Source organism: Sarcophilus harrisii, chromosome 2 (assembly GCF_902635505.1).
Source record: "Sarcophilus harrisii chromosome 2, mSarHar1.11, whole genome shotgun sequence".
NCBI classification, from domain to species: domain Eukaryota; kingdom Metazoa; phylum Chordata; class Mammalia; order Dasyuromorphia; family Dasyuridae; genus Sarcophilus; species Sarcophilus harrisii.
This window is the reverse complement of record NC_045427.1, coordinates 639,986,013-640,004,858: the sequence shown is the minus strand read 5'-3', so window position 1 is coordinate 640,004,858 and position 18,846 is coordinate 639,986,013.

The following is an 18,846-nucleotide window of genomic DNA, read 5'->3' as shown; positions in this document are numbered from 1 at the left end:
TCTCCCTCCCTCCCTCTCTCCATCTCTCTTTTTCTCTCCCTCCCTCCCTTTCTCTCTCAATCTTTCTTTCTTTCTCTCTCCATCTCTGTGTGTGTGTCTCTCTGTGTGTGTGTCTTTCTCACTTTCTCTTTCTCTCTGCCCACACTGGGACTTGAGCCTGCCCAGAATTCCTCTTTGTGACCCTGCCCAATCAGCCCTGAGTAGTTTCACTTTCTTGAAATCCACCCTTCCCACCCTAGCCCTCCAGCTCCAGTCTTATACCCATTTTTTCCAGCTCTCACTGAAGCACAAAGTCACAGAAATAGAGGCTTGAAGAACCCTCAGTGTTCTGTTAGGACCTAAGTGACAAATGCTGGCTGCCCACCCTTTGCTCAAAGACCTCCATGAGAGGAGCCCATTGCATTGTGGGGCAGCTCTAATTACCAGAAAATTTCCCCAGAATCAAACTTAAAATTGACTCTTTGCAAATGCAGTCCTTCACTCTGCCTTTGTGGCTAAATGGAAGCAGCCTAACCCTCATCCCTCCCAACCCCACCAGGCCTTCAGGAAGAGGACAAAAAGCTGTCGGGCCCCCATTTCTCTGATATGTGTGTTGTAGACATGGGATCCTGGCTGGACTCTCAGGACAAACGGCAGGTTATCCATGTCCTTCCCAACAGGGGCCACCCACAATGGGACCCCCGCACCTCTGCCTTTCTGGAAGCTCCGCCTCTCAATGCAGCCTGAGGTTGTGTTTGCATTTGTGCCAAGACCCACCTGGAGCTTGCACTCCACTGAGCCCCCCAGATCTCTTTTGGACAAATAGCTCGTTCACCAAGCCATCCGCATCTTCCATGTGTGAAGCTGAATTTTGTGTGTCCCAGCACAAGCCGTTAGACATGTATCCCCACTGGTGAGGTTCATCCTATAAGATTCAGTCCAATGTGCTCTCTCTTTCAGGATCCCACTGAAGGGAGCTTTACTGCACTGGTTCTGCCTCGGTATCATTTTTGATAAACAGGCCATCTATAACTTCAACCGAATCATCGATAAAATGTGCAAGCTGGCCCTGAAGTCAGGAGGACCCAAGTTCCAATCTGCCCTCAGATACTGAATCCTTCCTGGCTGTGTGACCCTGGGCAAGTCACTTAACCCCAATTGCCTCAGGAAAAAAAAAAAAAAAAATAAAAGTGTGTAAGCTGCCCAAGACCACCTCCAGATCCCTGTGACCCCAGAACCAAGACCTCCTTCCAAGGTGAATAACTACCAGGGCCACGGGACAGACCTCATTAAAAGATTGGCCCAAACCTAGGTAAATCCTATGATATTCCCCTCATCTGTAACCCACCCAAAGGGGTCACAGCTGTTCTCCATGCAGCCCAGGAGCTCGTGGCCGACTCTCTGACCCTTCTACCTGTTTCCCACCCATATCCCCAGTGATGAAGTCCAGTTCCAGGAATTGGAGGCAAGTGCTGGCCCACAGGATGCAGTCTGCTCTCTTCCCATTTCTGACAATCAGAACCCCGCTTATCAGTCCCTAGTCACGTGGTCCCTCCCCCATCTTGCCCAGTCTCCCCATCACACTGACGGCGGCTCTGCGGCCCTTCTGCCTGCCCTTTCAGGGGCTGACGGGGCTCCATCAGGGGCTCTCTCCTTTTAGGTCTCATGCTCATCCATTTTAGTTGGTCATTTTCCCTGCAAAGGGACCATTCTCCTGGACGAAGAAAACTGGGAAACAGAAGGAAAATAAATGAGGACTTCTGCCTTCCCTCCGTTGTCAGTTCACGTTCATTGATCCGTCCACATGGAACTGAGACTGGTCTCTTCCCTGCTCTTTCCTCCCAATACAGCACAAGAGTAGGAGTGCAGGGGACAAGGAGAAGGTCCCTCTGTTCTCCAGTCTCCTACCTCCACAAGGTAGGGAGACGGACTAGGGGGCCCACTTCCAAGGCCTTTGGAGCTCCCTGAAGAGCAAACTCCCCCTGTTAATAGCGGTCAGCACCTCGTCTGGCAAGGAGGCTCAGGCCCTTGAGTGACCTGTTGGGTCACATCGTCTATGCATCCCAGAGGGAACCTGGAGACTCGGCTGTAATCCACATCCCTTGTGGCTTGCCTGTCGCCTGCCAGAGATAGACTTTCCCAGCAGCCCTGGCCTCAAGGAACCTACTTACACTGGGAACAGAACTTCCCCATCCTATATTCCAAGTTAAGGCTCGTCGGTTGGATTCAATAAAAATCCACTTGTCAAACCTGATGAGTTTTGAAGAAGGGATATTTTCCCTTGGTATTGCAAATAAACCCAAAGTTCACAAGTGCACACACATGCATTCACACACTTACATGTGCACACACTTGTGCACACACTTACACATGTGTAGATACACTTATACACACATAAGTTCACGCAGTACATAAAGACGTCTATGCAGACATGTATATGCATGGGATAAAACGCATCCAGAGGGAGAGGCCCTTGGAAAGGCCTTTTTATCGGACCAAAAGCCTCTGTTGTGCAGAAGTGCCCTCCTGACTCAGCCCCTGATACGCATGGATGCCCCTGTGCATGCACTTACACACACATACTTGCACACTCACACATGTGTACACACGTACACCCTGATGTACTCCTAAGTGATGCTCAGGAATGATATTATCACCTCGGTACAGGATGGGGAGGCTGGGAAGGGAAATTTCTGAAGCGCATATTGTAGCCTGACCACATCCTGGCCCGGACGGCCGTGGGTGAGCCTCTGTCTGAAGCGCCCTGACACCCGGAACCCTCTCTGGTTGTTTACTTTACAAGGGGTTCCACCTTTGGACTTTTGAGAAAATTCTCTCCCCCTGCTATCAGGGCATCTCCAGTGAAGCCAGCGCCGGGAGTTTACAATCCCCACCCACACAGATACAGTGACTCAGCATGTGTGTGAGTTTGTGAGTGTGTGTGTGTGTGTGTGTGTGTGATTGTATATGAGTGTGTGTGCATCTGTGTGTTTGTGAGTATGTGTGTTTGTGAGTATGTGTGTGTGAGTGAGTGTATTTGTGAGTGTGTGTTTGTGAGTGTGTGTGTGTGTTTGTGTGTGTGAGAGAATGTAAGTGTGAGTGTGGGTGAGTGTGTCTGTGATTGTATATGAGTATGTGAGTGTGTGTGTCTATGTATGAGTGTGTGTGTTTGTGAGTGTGTGTATTTGTGAGTGTGTGTGTGTGTTTGTGAGTATGTGTGTGTGTGTGAGTGTGAGTGTGTGTAAATGTGTCTGTGTATATGTGTGAGTGTGAGTGTGAGTGTGTGCTGGGGGAGGACAGGCACCAACTCTGACAGGAGCACAGAGTTTGCCACGTGCAGCCCTGCTGCCAAAAGACCTACTTCCAGTTCGTGCCGCCTTCTCTGTAAGACCCAGGAACAAAGTCACGAGGGCATTTCCCTATCCCTGAGGCCTTTGGTCCAATAAAAAGGCCTCCTCAGGCCTCTTATTTTTTTCAATTCCATTCAGTCAGCATCATTTAAGCACCTATGAGATGCTTAAAGACACTGCAAGGAGCTGGGGATACATAGACAACAGTGGCAAAGAATTCCTGCCTCAAGAACTGCATGGAGGGGCCGCTGGATGGCACAGAGCATAGGGCGTAGAGCACTGGCCTTGGGATCAAAAGGGCCTGAGTTCAAATCCAGTGTCAGACACTTAACACTTCCTAGCTGTGTGACCTGGTTCAGTTATTTAATCAATCACCAAAAAAAGAAAAGAAACGAAATGTATTGAGTCTAAAAATAAAATTTATAATTCATTGCCAACATATGGGATGTATCCATGGACAGCTATGATTCAGGTCACGTATAAATGGGTTAGGGATATGTAAATGCTAAGAGGAGAATGGTGGTGGGCTTCCTGGAGGCCATGGCACTTGGGTTGTCCTTTAATGGCTGGGCAGAAATGGAGAAGATGCAGAGGGGAAGGCAGGGCATTCCAGGCACAGAGAACAGCACGGGCAAAGTAACAGAGGCAGGAAATCACCGGCTGTTTCCAGAGGGTGGCTGTGTTGTCCAGTTTAAGCACAGCACAGAATGGGGGGATCCCAGGCCACGAAGCATAGGAGTGCCCAGCTACTGTCTTCCCCTGGGGCTGTCAGCACCTCACAGCGTCCGCCCATGGCAGGGAAGGAGGCCCACTGCTTCCTCTCAGTCTCCAGATCTAATCATTGGGTCCTTCTAAACCCCCCCGTTTGCTGTGCTAAGGAAGTATCGGTCATTAGACCGGGAGCAGATGGGCCAGTCTAAACAGAGCGCCCTCCATTGACGTTCATTGATGAATCCCGGGTCATCTCATCCAGCACCTCCAGCCAACTCGGAATAATGAGCCCCTGGTCTCTTCTTGGGGCCCTTTGAGACAATATCAATGGCCCAGCCTTCTATTTAATTACCATATAATATTATTTACACAAAATAATGTATATTATTACATACTAAGGTATGGCTTATTACTGTGAAGATTCAAGATGTTTGTCTCTTCACAGCTATTATAACCTAGAAAAAGCCATCAGAGCTGCTCCTGAATCCAACATGATACTCTAATCTGTGTCACAGTATCAGGTGGAGGAACTTGGTTGGCTGAGGCTGGAGAGGAGAAGACAGTGGGGTGGCTGAAAATTGGCTGGGTGGATCTAGAGAGCTGATCTGAGGAGGGATTTGATTTCTTTTGTTTGACCCCAAAATGGCGGGGTCAGAATGGTGGGGAGGAAGTCACAGAGAGACAGACTAAGACTTAATGATATTAATGATCTTAATAATAAGACCATGTGGCTGAAAGTGATCCTTCGGGAGTGGGCAAGCCAGTTAGATCTTAAGGATCTGGGACCCTTGAGCACTCATTAGAGTGGGGAAGAAAAACCAGGAGAAGAGTATAATTCTTGCTCCAGCTCAAACCAATAGTCTAAATTGCTGATAATCTGATGAAGAAGAACCTTCCTTCAGAGTGTGCCTCAGACTTGGGGCAAGCAGGAACTTGAAGGATGTTTTGAGGGGATAATGAGGGAGATCAGGAGATAGGAGAATATAAGGTCTTTCAGGACAGGGACTCATTGACTTGTTTTTGTATCCCCAGTACCTTCTTTCACAATAGCCAAGAAATAGCAAGTCATTTATAAAGGTTTATTGAATTGAACTGGATTAAATTGGGTCAGGTGAGGGCAAGGATTGTGAAAATGCTCAGTCTGAGTCTCTCAACCATCAGAACTCTGAATTGGCAAAAGCCATTTATGTGTAAGACATACATCACTTCTCCCCTTTTATAGGCTGTGTTCCACTATCTTCCCAACACGATGGCCTGGTTAGCATTCAGAAAATGAGCAAATGGCCACAATTGGACTAGAACTCATAGAAGCGGCCTTAGAATCAACTAATTCAGCCTCATTTACCAAAGAGGAAATTGAGATCCGGAGTGAAGAAGTGACCTTTCCGGGGTCACACAAAAAAGGCCCCAAGCAAAGTCTCACAATTCATTAAAGTCAATAAGAGGTCCATCATCTACACCATTGAACAAGGTGGTGTCAAAAGCCACCTGAACATCAGAGAGCTGAATTCAAATACTGCCATGATCCTGGGCATTCTGGCTGAACCTTGTTCTCCATTTTTCCTGATCTGCCTTAATTTCTATTTTAAAAAACGAAGGCAGGTTAAATAAGATCCCTGACCTACTAAAGAAAATGATGGACAAATGATGAAAAGAAATATGATATAAACGGTTGGGAATATTGAATATTATAGTGACAAACTCAAAATCTCAGAGTGGGAAAGGCCTTCAGTGACCAATGAGCATTAACAATAATCTTCCCTTCATTATATCTGAGAGATGTTCACCCAGCTTCTGTTCCCATGAGGGTGAACTCAATGTTGTCTGAAGCACCCACTTGTCTTTTGGATCATCTGAATCATCAGAAAGTTCCTCCTGCTTTCAAAGTCTAACTCTTCTTCTTCATGACCCCAACCCCCCAAATTCCCCCTTACCCCAGGCCCTTCTGGAGCTAAACAGAACAAGCTTTAACCCTACTCCACAAGACAGGCCTTCCAATATCTGAGACAACTCATGTCTAAACATCCCTTTTTCCCTCAGCTGATCCTTAGAGGGTATGGAATAAGGGAAATTTCTCAACTATCTTGGGCATGCTGCTCTGGATGGTTTTGAATTTGTCAAATTACTTCCTGAAATGTGTCAAACAGCACTAAAAAGGGGGTGGAGGAGAGAGAGATACACACAGTCAGAGACATAAAGACAGAGAGATAGACACAAAGGGGAAGCGAGAAAAACAGAGAGGAGGGAGGAGATAGAGCAAATTACTTGTTCTACATTTCCTACTTTTTTTTTACTTCATGGAAAGGAAGCTGGCTCCTTTCTTCTTTCTCTGTCTTTCTCTGAATCTGCTCTGTCTCTTTTTGTTTCTCTATCTGTCTGACTGTCTGTCTCTGTCTCTTTCTCTCTCTCACCTAATCTACTTTCTCTCTATCTCTGTCTCTGTGTCTCTATCTCTGTCTCTGTCTTACTCTCTCATACCTAATGTATTTTCTGTCGCTATCTCTGTCTCTGTCTCTCTCTATCTCAGTCTCTCTCTCTCACACCTAATCTACTTTCTCTCTATCTCTATCTCTGTGTCTCTCTGTCTCTCTCTCTTTCTATCTATCTCTGTCTCTTTCACCTAATCTATTTTCTATCTCTGTATCTCTGTCTTTGTCTTTCTCACCTAAACTACTTTCTCTCTATCTCTGTATCTCTATCTTTGTTTCTGTCTCTGTCTCTCTCCCAGACATGCTCATACACATTCACTTTCAAAGTTACAATAGAGTTTGCATAAGATGGGAAATTTCTCTCCAACAGAACTGTCTGCACATTAGTCGGAGTCCAACAGGAGCCATGTCCTGCTCATACAGGCTATTTTTGGTCCTTCCTCATTCTTCCTTAATCATGTCCTTCTTCTGCTGTTGGCAAGAGAGAAAGTCGTTCTCGAAGCCATGCTTCCCCAGCCACAGAGCAGACCACAAGGTGTACTTTGCCCCTTTGGGGGATGTCAACGACTTCTCACTTCATTGGTAACAGCTCAGGACTTGGGTTAGAAAGACCCCACTTCTCTCTCCAGTTCTGTCCTGTAATCCCAGAGAAGCTACTTCACTTAAAAGCCTTCTGTTTCTCCCTATGTCAAATAGACAGAATAACTACAAAATCTTAGAACTGTACGAGACCTCAAAAGGCATTTGTTTGAACCCATATCTAAAGCATGAATCTCCCTTTTACCAAATTACCCACAAGTGATTGTCCAGCCTCTATTTGAAGAACCCCGATTACCCTTATCAGATCTCCTTCTCAGAGTTATGAGGATCCAGTGAGGGAAAAAAAAAGACATGAAAATGCTATAAAGTGATCACTATACATCAGCCCTGGGATGATACTTCCACAAAATCAAAAAAAAAAAAAAACTATAAAAGAAGCAAAAAAAAAAAAAAAACCTCACCCAAAAAACAGAGAGACTTGTTTGGGGAAGAGATCAAGAAAAACACAATTAAAGACCAATTTGAGACTCAGCATATTTGAGAAAACAAAGAGAGAAAACAAAATCTGTATAAGACAAAGATGACAAAGAAATGCAGAATGAGAAAGAGCCCACCACTCATCTAATGTGAACCATACATGAGAAAGATTCCCTGGTATTATGCATTTGACAAGTGGTTATCCAGCCCGTACTTGAAGACATGCTTTCCAACACATCTCACTCCCTTGTTCCAACAGATTGTGTCCAACGGATTCCCAGCATTTTCCTGGTGTTCATACATTTCAGTAGAATACAAATGACTTGAATCCAGAAACTAAAATTTTTCTTTGTATCCCCTTTGTATTACCTAAGAACACAGAATTGTGCACATATAAAATGTGTCTAATATTTGTTTTTTTCATTGCCATTTATGCTGGCGATCAAACATAGCTCTTCTCAGGACAGGATATAATGTAACAACACCAACAACATAATAAAATACAATAACCATTTATTAAGCACTAACTATATTCCAGACATTGTGCTAAAGGCTGGGGATAAAAAAAAAAGAGGCAAAAATCAATCCTTGTCCTCAAGGAGCATACGTTCTAATGGGGTAAACATTAAGATAAAACATTAATGGGAGAATAAGAGTCCTCAATTCATTTTTCCTATTGACAGTGCTAATGAGAAAATAAAGTAACAATGAATCAGAATCGAGAAGCATCTCAACAACTTTGAATCCATGGACAAATCTGAGATAAAGCCTTCTCAGCTATACAAGCAGAGGGTAGGAAAGGTACAAAAATAGCAGTTCATGGGAGTAAGACTGCAAAGTGCAACAAAGCAGCCCCAAACCCGAACCGGGTTGTATCAAGCACTGGACTCTGCCTTGGTCAGGCCACAGCTGGCGTCCTGGTCAGTTCTGGAAACCCTCTCTTAGGAAAGGCAGGTCATACCTGAGCCCCCTGAAGGAGGGAGATGTTTATCCCAGGAAAGAAGAGACATAGTCACTTAGGACATGACAGTCATCTCAGGAAACTGAAAGCTGTGGTGTGAAAAGTTACACTTGGTCTTCTTGGCCACAAAGGACAGAATGAGGAACAATGTTTATAAAGAAAGAGAGGTAGGTTTGATGTAAGGAACACCTCCCTAACAGCTAAGGAGGGCTAGCTAAAGAAAGAAGCCACCTGTGAAGTAAGAGTCTTCAAGCACACTACGGCTGTTTCATAAATGCTTGTTGACTGATTGATCCAAGTGGAGGCTGTATGACCGCTTGTCAGGGATATTGGAGAGGCATATTGTCCAGGCATGTGGAGAACTAGATGATAGTCAAAATTTGAGATTTGGGTATATAAGTTAGCTAAAGTTGCTACCAATGATTTAATTCCAAAGAGATCTTTTCAATGGAAGTGAGTTCAGAATTATAATTGTGGATAATTGCTGTTAAATATGAGTTGCCTGAGTAATGAGGCTAGATTGCTGGATAGACAGACAGGATAGATAGATTATAGATAGATAGACAGACAGACAGATAGGACAGATAGATACACAGAGAGATAGACAGACAGGATAGATAGACAGATAGATAGATAGACAGACAGATAGACAGATAGATACACAGAGAGATAAGCAGACAGATGGATAGATAGATAGATAGATAGATAGATAATAGATAGAAAGAAAGAAAGACAGATGGGTAGAGAGATAGATAGGTAGATAGATAGATAGATGATAGACAAGATAGATACACAGACAGACAAGCACACAGACAGATAGATAGATAGACAGGTAGACAAGTAGACAGATAGATAGACAGACAGACAAGTAGACAGATGGATAGATGGATAGATAGACAGAAAGAAAGATAGATGGACAGATAGACAGAGATAGATGGACTAACAGATAGCTAGACAGACAGATAGATAGATAGATGTCAAACACTTACTACATGCCAGGAACTGTGCTCTTTCATAATAATAATTAGCTTTGAGCTAGGGTCTACAGCTATTATTCCATTCAAACCTCACAACACCCCTTCCTTGTGTTAGTATAACAGGTCTTATCATACTCATTTCGCTTGGAAGGAAATGAAGCTAAGAATTTAAGTGAGTGAAGTTACCCTTCTTTATACAGTTAGTAAGTGTCAGAAGTGGAACACAGGATGTCTCTTCCTGACTCCAGGCAGACTCAGCTCTGCTGCCATTCACCTTCTGGACATTGGCTTCTCTCAGGGAACTTTAAAATTGCAACTCACTTGCCTTGACTGACATATCATACCATTGAGTCATATTGAGCTTGTGGGCCGCTGAAACCATTGAAACCACTGAAAAAAGTGTGTCTTTTTCAGACTAACTGTTGTCTAGCTATGACTCCCCCATCTTTCACATTTAAAAAAAATTCATACATAAGAATTCACTTTTAATGTCGAGTTCTAAGAGTCACATTTTAAGAAGGACACCAACAAGAGATAGTATTTGGGATAGCAAGAGACTCGTAATCTTATTGGAGAGGGATAAGTAGGAAGAACTGGTGATAGTGCACCTAGATTTCCAACAGCCATGTGGAAAAACAATCAGATCTATGTCACTTGAACCTCAGAGTACAGAGTAATGTGGGGAAGTGACAGAAGAGGCTTTCTCCGAGGCAAGACTTCCTAACACTCCACAAGCCACATGGGCTCCTCATAAGGAAGGAAAATCCTTTCTTACTAGAACTCTCCAAGCAAAGCCTAAATGACCAGATTTGGGGCCTGTTGCTGAGGGTGGGTGAGATTAAATGGTCCCTTCCAATTCTAAGGTTCATTGAATCTAAATTTCATCTACTTAAATTCAGCTCTATTGGGATCTGTTTAAATCCCAGTTCTACCTTCCAACTTTTAAACTGGAATCTTAACCAGTCCAGGACCACTTGGACTTTGCTCTAAATTACCACAATTGAGAGGCCACAAAAATTCAACAAATGCATTCTAATGTTTAGAAAGAGTAAACTTAACCCCTAATTAGCAAGACTAATTAGATAAAATAGGGACTTTTCAAATACCCAATTCCCCTTTTTGATCAACTGAAAGTGTCTTAATCACATATTATTTTCATATCACACATTATGAGGGTGCTTGTGGCAAAATTACTAGGTACAATTCTGGCTTTAATCATTTCTCCTAGCTTCACATCACCCACAAATCTTATGCAAATGTCATCTAAACCTTTGTCTAAATCGTTGATAACGTTACTCTTATTTTTGTGAACATGGTCAACTCATTTAATTTCTCTGAGTCTCAGTTTCCCCAGCTATAAAATGAATAAATTTAAGTCCCTTGCAGTTCTAGTTCTATGATACTATGTTAAATGGTACAGGGTCAAACATAGATCCTAGGACACTTGACTAAAAGATCACTTGATGTCATTCAGTTTCAATTTCATCTATAAAATGGGCATCATAATAGCCCATAACTCACATAGAGATTCCAAAGAATAATACGTACAAAGTACTTTGCAAATCTTAAAGTGCCATATAAATTCTAGCCATTATAATTTTTTAAGTTCAAAAATTAACACTCCAAATTGACATTCAGCCATTAATAAGAATCACTTAGGCTTGTCAAACTCAAAGCTTCTTAAACGGTGGGTCGCAACACCATAACTGAACGTGGGAGTCGCAAAATTTTGATTTATTATCAGTAAACCTTTGATTTGTATATCTAGTTTAAATACCTATATGCCCAGGGTTGCATAAAAATTTCCTGGGCAAAAAGGGGTCCTGAAGGGAAAGAACTTAAAAAGCTCCAATGTAGCCCATATCTCTTTACTATGAGACCAATAGGAGGAGCATTGAACATTAGGCCAAATGCTTTAGTAGAATTGAGATAGATGACATTCAGAGCACTCTCCTGATCTACCGGTCTAATTAACCCTCTTTAAAACACCCACCTGCGCACACACACATCAGTTAGCCCGGAATGACCTGGTCTTGTTGCTCACTATTGCTTTCTCGAGTGTCCCAGAGATCTGTCCAGGGCCATTATGGTATTGGCCATATAGTTTGGATCAATCAATCAGCAAATCTATAAGCATTTATTAAGTGCCCATTGGATGCTGGATGCTGGGAATATTGGCCATGTTGGCTCATTACTGCTTTCTTGAGATGCTCATCCAGCATCCTTTTAGTAATAAGGTTTTGGAATTTTGTCAGAAATGGAACTCAGTCAAGGAGTGTGTAGACCCCTCCTTCCCTGAGCAGGGGTTATCAAGAAGGGAGCTATGAGGTGCTAATCCCCTGGTTTCTCTACACTCCCCGGTTTCTCTAAAACCTCACAGGTAAGGGGGATACTATTGCTCCTTCCTTCCCAACTCCAGAACAAGGATCAAGCCACTGTTTTCTTCCCAGCATTCTTTTCTAAATGACTATTCCTTAAAACACTCACAGTCCACATGCCCTAGGTGCTAATCGTGTCCCTATACTTAGGCCAATCCTGAACTTGCCTCTCCACAACTTTCAGCCATTGTTCCTAGTGCTGTCCTCTGTAGCAAAGTCCAATAAATCAATTCCTCTTTCACATGAAAAATCCCTCAAACACAATTCTCGTGCTCCTTATGACTCTTTCAGTCTTTAGACAGAACATCCAGTTTCTTCTTCCCACACCCTTCCCCATCCTGGTTATTTTTCTCCAGACTTTCTCCAATCCACACTGGTCCATCTGATAATATTTCCAGAGCAGAACCCAATGTCTAGAGCTGCCATCATCTTCCAAGCTTCCAACATTCTCCCTGTCCAGCAGCGGTTATTTGTGTGTTATGGTTGCTGTATGATGGCCAGCCTGGAGTCCATGAAAACCCTCAGCTAGTTTTTCCCTACACTACTGCTGAAGTCCATTTTGAATGCAAGTGTAAGACTTGACATATTTTCATCTTGGCAGATTTGGACCCCTGCTCTGGCCCGCTGAACTTTTGGCTTTTGTTGTTTTAATCTTGGTTCTGGAATCAAACATGTTAGCCATTGCTCTTGTTTTGTGTCAATTCAAATTTGACATCTGTCCCTTCATATTTTGCTCCCCTTCCTGCTCCCCATGGTCCAGGCAAACTTTACCTCTCTCTGTTGTTCAGAAGTGAACCCTCTTCCCCAGCCTCTTTGCCTCTGCGCTGGCCGTCCCCCAAGCTTGGAATGGTCCTCCTTGGTTCTGCCTCATGGAATGCACCTCCTTCAAGCTGCAGCTCAAGAATCATATTTTACATGCTCCCTTTCCTGCTCCCCTAGCTGCTGATGACCTCTCTTCCTCCCTACCTTCTATTTTACTAATTAAAAAAAAATTATCCTGTATACATGTATTCTGTGTGCAACCAGGTCCCCAAATTTGTACAATGTAAAGTTCTAATAATGTAAAATATAATTATTGGTTGTAGTCTAATGGAAATAGGTATTGCATTGTTTGAATAAACAATGTTTATTGATCTAGATAGTGCATCCATTGATAAAACGGGCCTCCTCTGGTTTAGAGATGCTTTCCTAGTTCTGATTTTATATTCCCAGCATAGGTACTTATAATAGGTACTTAATAAATGCTGATAGATTTGCTGATTGACTGATCCAAGCTATTGGCAAAAATGTTCAATACCATATGGCCATGGACAGATAGATCCCTGGGACACTCATATAAAGTGACCTTCTATGGTGACCTTGAATCATCAAAGACTGTTCTTTGACTCCACCCACTGAACATTTCTGGATCCACCTAACTGCTATGATCCTAGTTTCCTATTGTCTTTTAGGATGAGAGCATCTGTCAAGTGCTTTGCTAAAATCAAAGCTCACCTACATCTACAGGACTTCCTCGATTTTCCAGTCTAGTAATTCTATCAAAAAAGGAATGTGGTAAATCTGGTAGGACTGATGCTTGATAAAGCCACTGGCTTTTTGTGATAATTGCTTCCTTTTCTAGAAGTTCACTAAGCATCCTTTTAATGATATACTTTGGAATTTTGCAGCAACTGAAGTCAAGCCCATTGGACTATGGGTTAGACTCCTACCTCTTCCCCTGATCCCTAAAGATATGGGTCCATATGCCCATCTGCAGGCTTGCAGCACCCTTCCCATTCTCCACTGAGAGGGGTCCACAATCATATCCACTAGTGCTTTCAGCCCTTCTGGCCCTGGTGACTTCTGGATGTCCCTACTGATCCTGGGCTTCAATTCCCATTTCTTTTCCATTCTTTCCAGCCCAAAGTCTTGGACGACTCACCACATGGAACTTGAGGGATTGTGGTTTGACTCAGTCCATGGTTAACTTGGGCAAAGCAGTCAAATTAGTTGCATGCAAGGACAAATGTGTTCACATTATCCTCCCCAGATGATTTATCCTGAAGCTGCTCTTGACACTGATCTTAGCAGATATACTAATTTGGGGGCCTGAGAATTTATTTCCTCTACCATTGATCTTCAGACAGTGCATCAAAATGACCAGATTTGAGGTTCTATCCTTCCCCCCACCCAGGAAGTGACCAGGGCCTCAGAATAAAAGTTTCCAACACTGCCCTGTTTTGAGTATTTTAAATGATTTTTGGTCCAGTTCCTCATTTAGTTTATAGGAAAGAATATTTCATAGGCTGTGATACAACCCTCTTCTTACACAATTTTCATGAGAGTTTTCATTTCCTTTATTTGCTGATTAACATTTCCTCATAAAGAGCTCTTTTGAAAATGTAATTTAGGGGGAGTTTTGATGTGGAAGTTCTGCATAATGGAAAAAAATTAGAATAGACAGGAAGAAGGCATATCAACTGGAAAACCACCATGCAGTGTGAAACTGTTAACCAAAGGAAAATATTCTTGCATGCTAAATTCAGTTGCATTCATGTAAGCTTGACCTGAACTCCCCAGGAAAGTAAATTCCATCTGGATGTTATAATAAAAGAAGGCAAAATGATATGGTGAAAAAAATCTTTGGATTGGAAAGAAGTCACAAGACTTGATTTTGAGTTTTGGTTCTTCTTAGATGTGTGAAAAATCTCAGTTTCCTAATTAAGTAACATAAGCATAATGTCCCTAATACTCAGAGACTCAACTAAGGCAAGTCAACTGGGGCTTTGCCTCTGGGTGCTGGAATTGAGAGGGGTGCTAAAAATCACTTTCAGTCACATAGAAACTACTGAGCTTAGCACCTAGCACCTAGCAAGAATAATTCATTAAATAGGAAGTGAGCTTCCTTCCCTTCCAACCTTGGCTGTGCCCTGTTGCTCTCTTCCCTTGCTCAGTTCCAATCCTGCTCTCCAAACCTCAAAGGCATACATAAGCATACATTTTTTGGCAGCACGATTTGCATTGACTGCTTCAAAAATTGCTAGTTGTCAATTCTACTTATACTATTTCCCTTCTAGAATCATTGTGAGGTCCAGGTGAAATAATGGACGCTAAGTGTCTTGCAACCAAAAACATGGAATATTTTCCTTATTCATGGTGATAAGCTAATGGTCTGAAGCCAGATTCTTATACTGGTACATTACTGTAGAGGAAATCCTTTTATTTCCCTCTGTCAATCAAGTCTCTCCTCATTATTCACCAGTGGAAAATTAGGGAAGATGGAGAATTGTTGAGTCTTAAGGCTGACCGGTCCTTAGGTCCTTAAAAGATCAGCTGGTCCATTTGGCTGCCATAAGGCAGATCAAGATCCAAGCTGGCTCTAGTTAAAACAGCAATAGAGAACCATCCCCCTCTATCACTTCTGTCTTTGTTTCCTTTCTCACTCCTACTGAAGAAGAGAACTTGATTTGACATGTTCTTAATCTAGTATCTATGAATGATGGGTTCAAGACATCCACAAACTTACATGGAGAAAAAGTTACATTTTAATTTAAGCATAATTATTTTCCTTACTAATTCTAGGTATTTTTTTAATTAGAAGCATCATTCTGGGAATGGGTGCACGGGCTTCATGGGATGGCCAGAATGACCCAAAAAAGCTTAAGCACCCCCGCCCTGGCTGTTCATCTTCAGAGCTTTTATGTGTGCACTTATTTTAATTTACATGTCAAACTCATTTCAGTGGAACTGTGATCTCATCAGTGGGATCCTTTTTGGACCAGCGGAGGTTGGTTATACCCCATTTACAACTTTCCATCAGTCTGGTTCTTAGCCGTGTCTTTCCACAGACTCACCACCAAGATTGTACAAAAATACTGGGAAGTTTTCCTCTGGTTCTTTTAATGTGTCACAGATACCTGTTAGCTCCGGCTCACCTTATCTGGCCTGCCCACTGCCTTTTCCAGCCACACATGTCCCGAGAAGTTCCCTTAGACAAGCCGTGGTGGGAACTAAAATCCAGCCTACACAACTCACAATACCACAGTGCCCTCTGCGTCACCTGCAATTTTAAAGAAAGACATACAGCAAAACAATGGGATTCTGTAAGCGTTGACACTGGTCAATCGCCTCCCCGTAAGATCTTTTCTCCCTCTCCTTCTTAAATCTTCTTCTGTCACACATACATATATCCTATTATTTTTCTGTCCATTCTGACTCCCAAAATCCTTCTCTTCCTTTGGGTTTCAATACCCTTTTCTCTCTGATGTCCTTTTCCCCTCTCCCAACTATTTCTTCCTCAAATAATTCGAGCAGAGTGATTAGGTGCCTCAGTGCTACTATTTGAGCTCCTCCACTCCATGTATTATATTGCTAGGAGAGCTTTTCTCATCATGGGCTTATTTCTTTGATTTTGGAAGCTTTACTCTTTGAAACTTCTGCAGAAAATACTTTTGTGGGGTCACCATCATAGGGTTCTTTTTATGCTCCCCCACCCCATTCCAAGGTATTCTTCCAAAGTGGCTGTGTGTCCTTTTCTTATGTTGTCAAGCTGGAAGGGTGCCAGAGAAAAGAAAGAGGTTTTTATTTTTTTTCTTTATTTAATAGCCTTTTATTTACAGGATATATACATGGGTAACTTTACAGCATTAACAATTGCCAAACCTCTTGTTCCAATTTTTCACCTCTTACCCCCCCACCCCCTCCCCTAGATGGCAGGATGACCAGTAGATGTTAAATATATTAAAATATAAATTAGATACAAAATAAGTATACCTGACCAAAACGTTATTTTGCTGTAGAAAAAGAATCAGACTCTGAAATATTATACAATTAGCTTGTGAAGGAAATCAAAAATGCAGGTGGGCATAAATATAGGGATTGGGAATTCAATGTAATGGTTTTTAGTCATCTCCCAGAGTTCTTTTTCTGGGCATAGCTAGTTCAGTTCATTACTGCTCCATTAGAAATGATTTGGTTGATCTCGTTGCTGAGGATGGCCTGATCCATCAGAACTGGTCATCATATAGTATTGTTGTTGAAGTATATAATGATCTCCTGGTCCTGCTCATTTCACTCAGCATCAGTTCGTGTAAGTCTCTCCAGGCCTTTCTGAAATTATCTTGTTGGTCATTTCTTACAGAACAGTAATATTCCATAATTTTCATATACCACAATTTATTCAACCATTCTCCAACTGATGGACATCCATTCAGTTTCAGTTTTAGCCACTACAAAAGGGCTGCCACAAACATTCGTGCACATAGGTCCCTTTCCCTTCTTTATAATCTCTTTGGGATATAATCCCAGTAGTAACACTGCTGGATCACAGTTTGATAACTATTTGGAGTTTGGAGTAGTTCCAAACTACTCTCCAAAATGGTTGGATTCGTTCACAACTCCACCAACAATGCATCAATGTCCCAGTTTTCCCGCATCCCCTCCAACAATCATCATTGTTTTTCCTGTCATCTTAGCCAATCTGACAGGTGTGTAGTAGTATCTTAGAGTTGTCTTAATTTGCATTTCTCTGATTAATAATGACTTGGAGCATCTTTTCATATGACTAGAAATAGTTTCAATTTCTTCATCTGAGTGTCTGTTCATATCCTTTGACCATTTTTCAATTGGAGAATGGCTTGATTTTTTATAAATTAGAGTTAATTCTCTATATATTTTGGAAATGAGGCCTTTATCAGAACCTTTGACTGTAAAATATTTTCCCATTTATTGCTTCCCTTCTAATCTTGTCTGCATTAGTTTTGTTTGTACAAAAACTTTTCAGTTTGGTATAATCGAAATTTTCTATTTTGTGATCAGTAATGATCTCTAATTCTGCTTTGGTCATAAAGACCATCCCCTTCCACAGGTCTGAGAGGTAAACTATCCTATGTTCCTCTAATTTATTAATAATTTCATTCTTATACCTAGGTCATGAACCCATTTGACCTTATCTTGGTATGCGTTAAGTATGAATCAATGCCTAGTTTCTGCCATATTAGTTTCAATTTTTTCCAGCAATTTTATCAAACAGTAGTTCTTATCCCAAAAGCTGGAATCTTTGGGTTTGTCAAAGACTAGGTTGCTATATTTGTTGACTGTTTTATCCCTGAACCTAATCTATTCCACGATCAACTAATCTATTCCTTAGCCATCAAATAGTTTTGTAACTGCTGCTCTATAATATAATTTTAGATCTAGTACAGCTAAGCCACCATCATTTGATTTTTCATTAATTCCCTTGAAATTCTTGACCTTTGTTTTCCATATGAACTTTGTTATTATTTTTCTGAGTCATTAAAATAGTTTTTGAAGTCTGATTTGTATAGCTAAATAAATAGATTAGTTTAGGTAATGTTGTCATCTTTATTATATTTGCTCGCCCTATCCAAGAGCATTTAATATTTTCAATTGGTTAGATCAGACTTAATTTGTGTGAAAAGTGGTCTGTAATTTTGCTCATAAAGTTTCTGATTTTCCCTTGGCAGATAGATTCCTAAATATTTTATATTATCAGTAGTTACTTTAAATGGAATTTCTCTTTGTAACTCTGACTGTTGGATTTTGTTAGTGATATATAAGAATGCTGATGACTTATGTGGGTTTATTTTATAACCAGCAACTTTGCTAAAGTTGTGGATTATTTCTAATAACTTTTTAGCAGAATCTCTGGGGTTCTCTAAGTATACCATCATGTCATCGGCAAAGAGTAATAATTTGTCTTCCTCATTGCCTATTCTTATTCCTTTAATCTCTTTCTCAGCTCTTATTGCTATAGCTAGCGTTTCTAATACAATATTAAATAGTAATGGTGATAGTGGGCAACCAAGAAAGAGGTTTTTAAAAAGAGAAAAGAAAGCCCTGCCCCATCCTCTTTTAGGTAGCCATTCCTAGGTTTAACCAGGCCCACTTACTCTCTGTCTGTGAAACATTTCATGGAGACTATGATGGAATCAAGATCCAAAAAGGTCACAAGTGATAGATGAATTGAATTAAATACTCAAATACAGCAGGAACAAATGTAAAATTCCCAACTGAAAAATCCAACAAGCCTTTTTACATATTTGG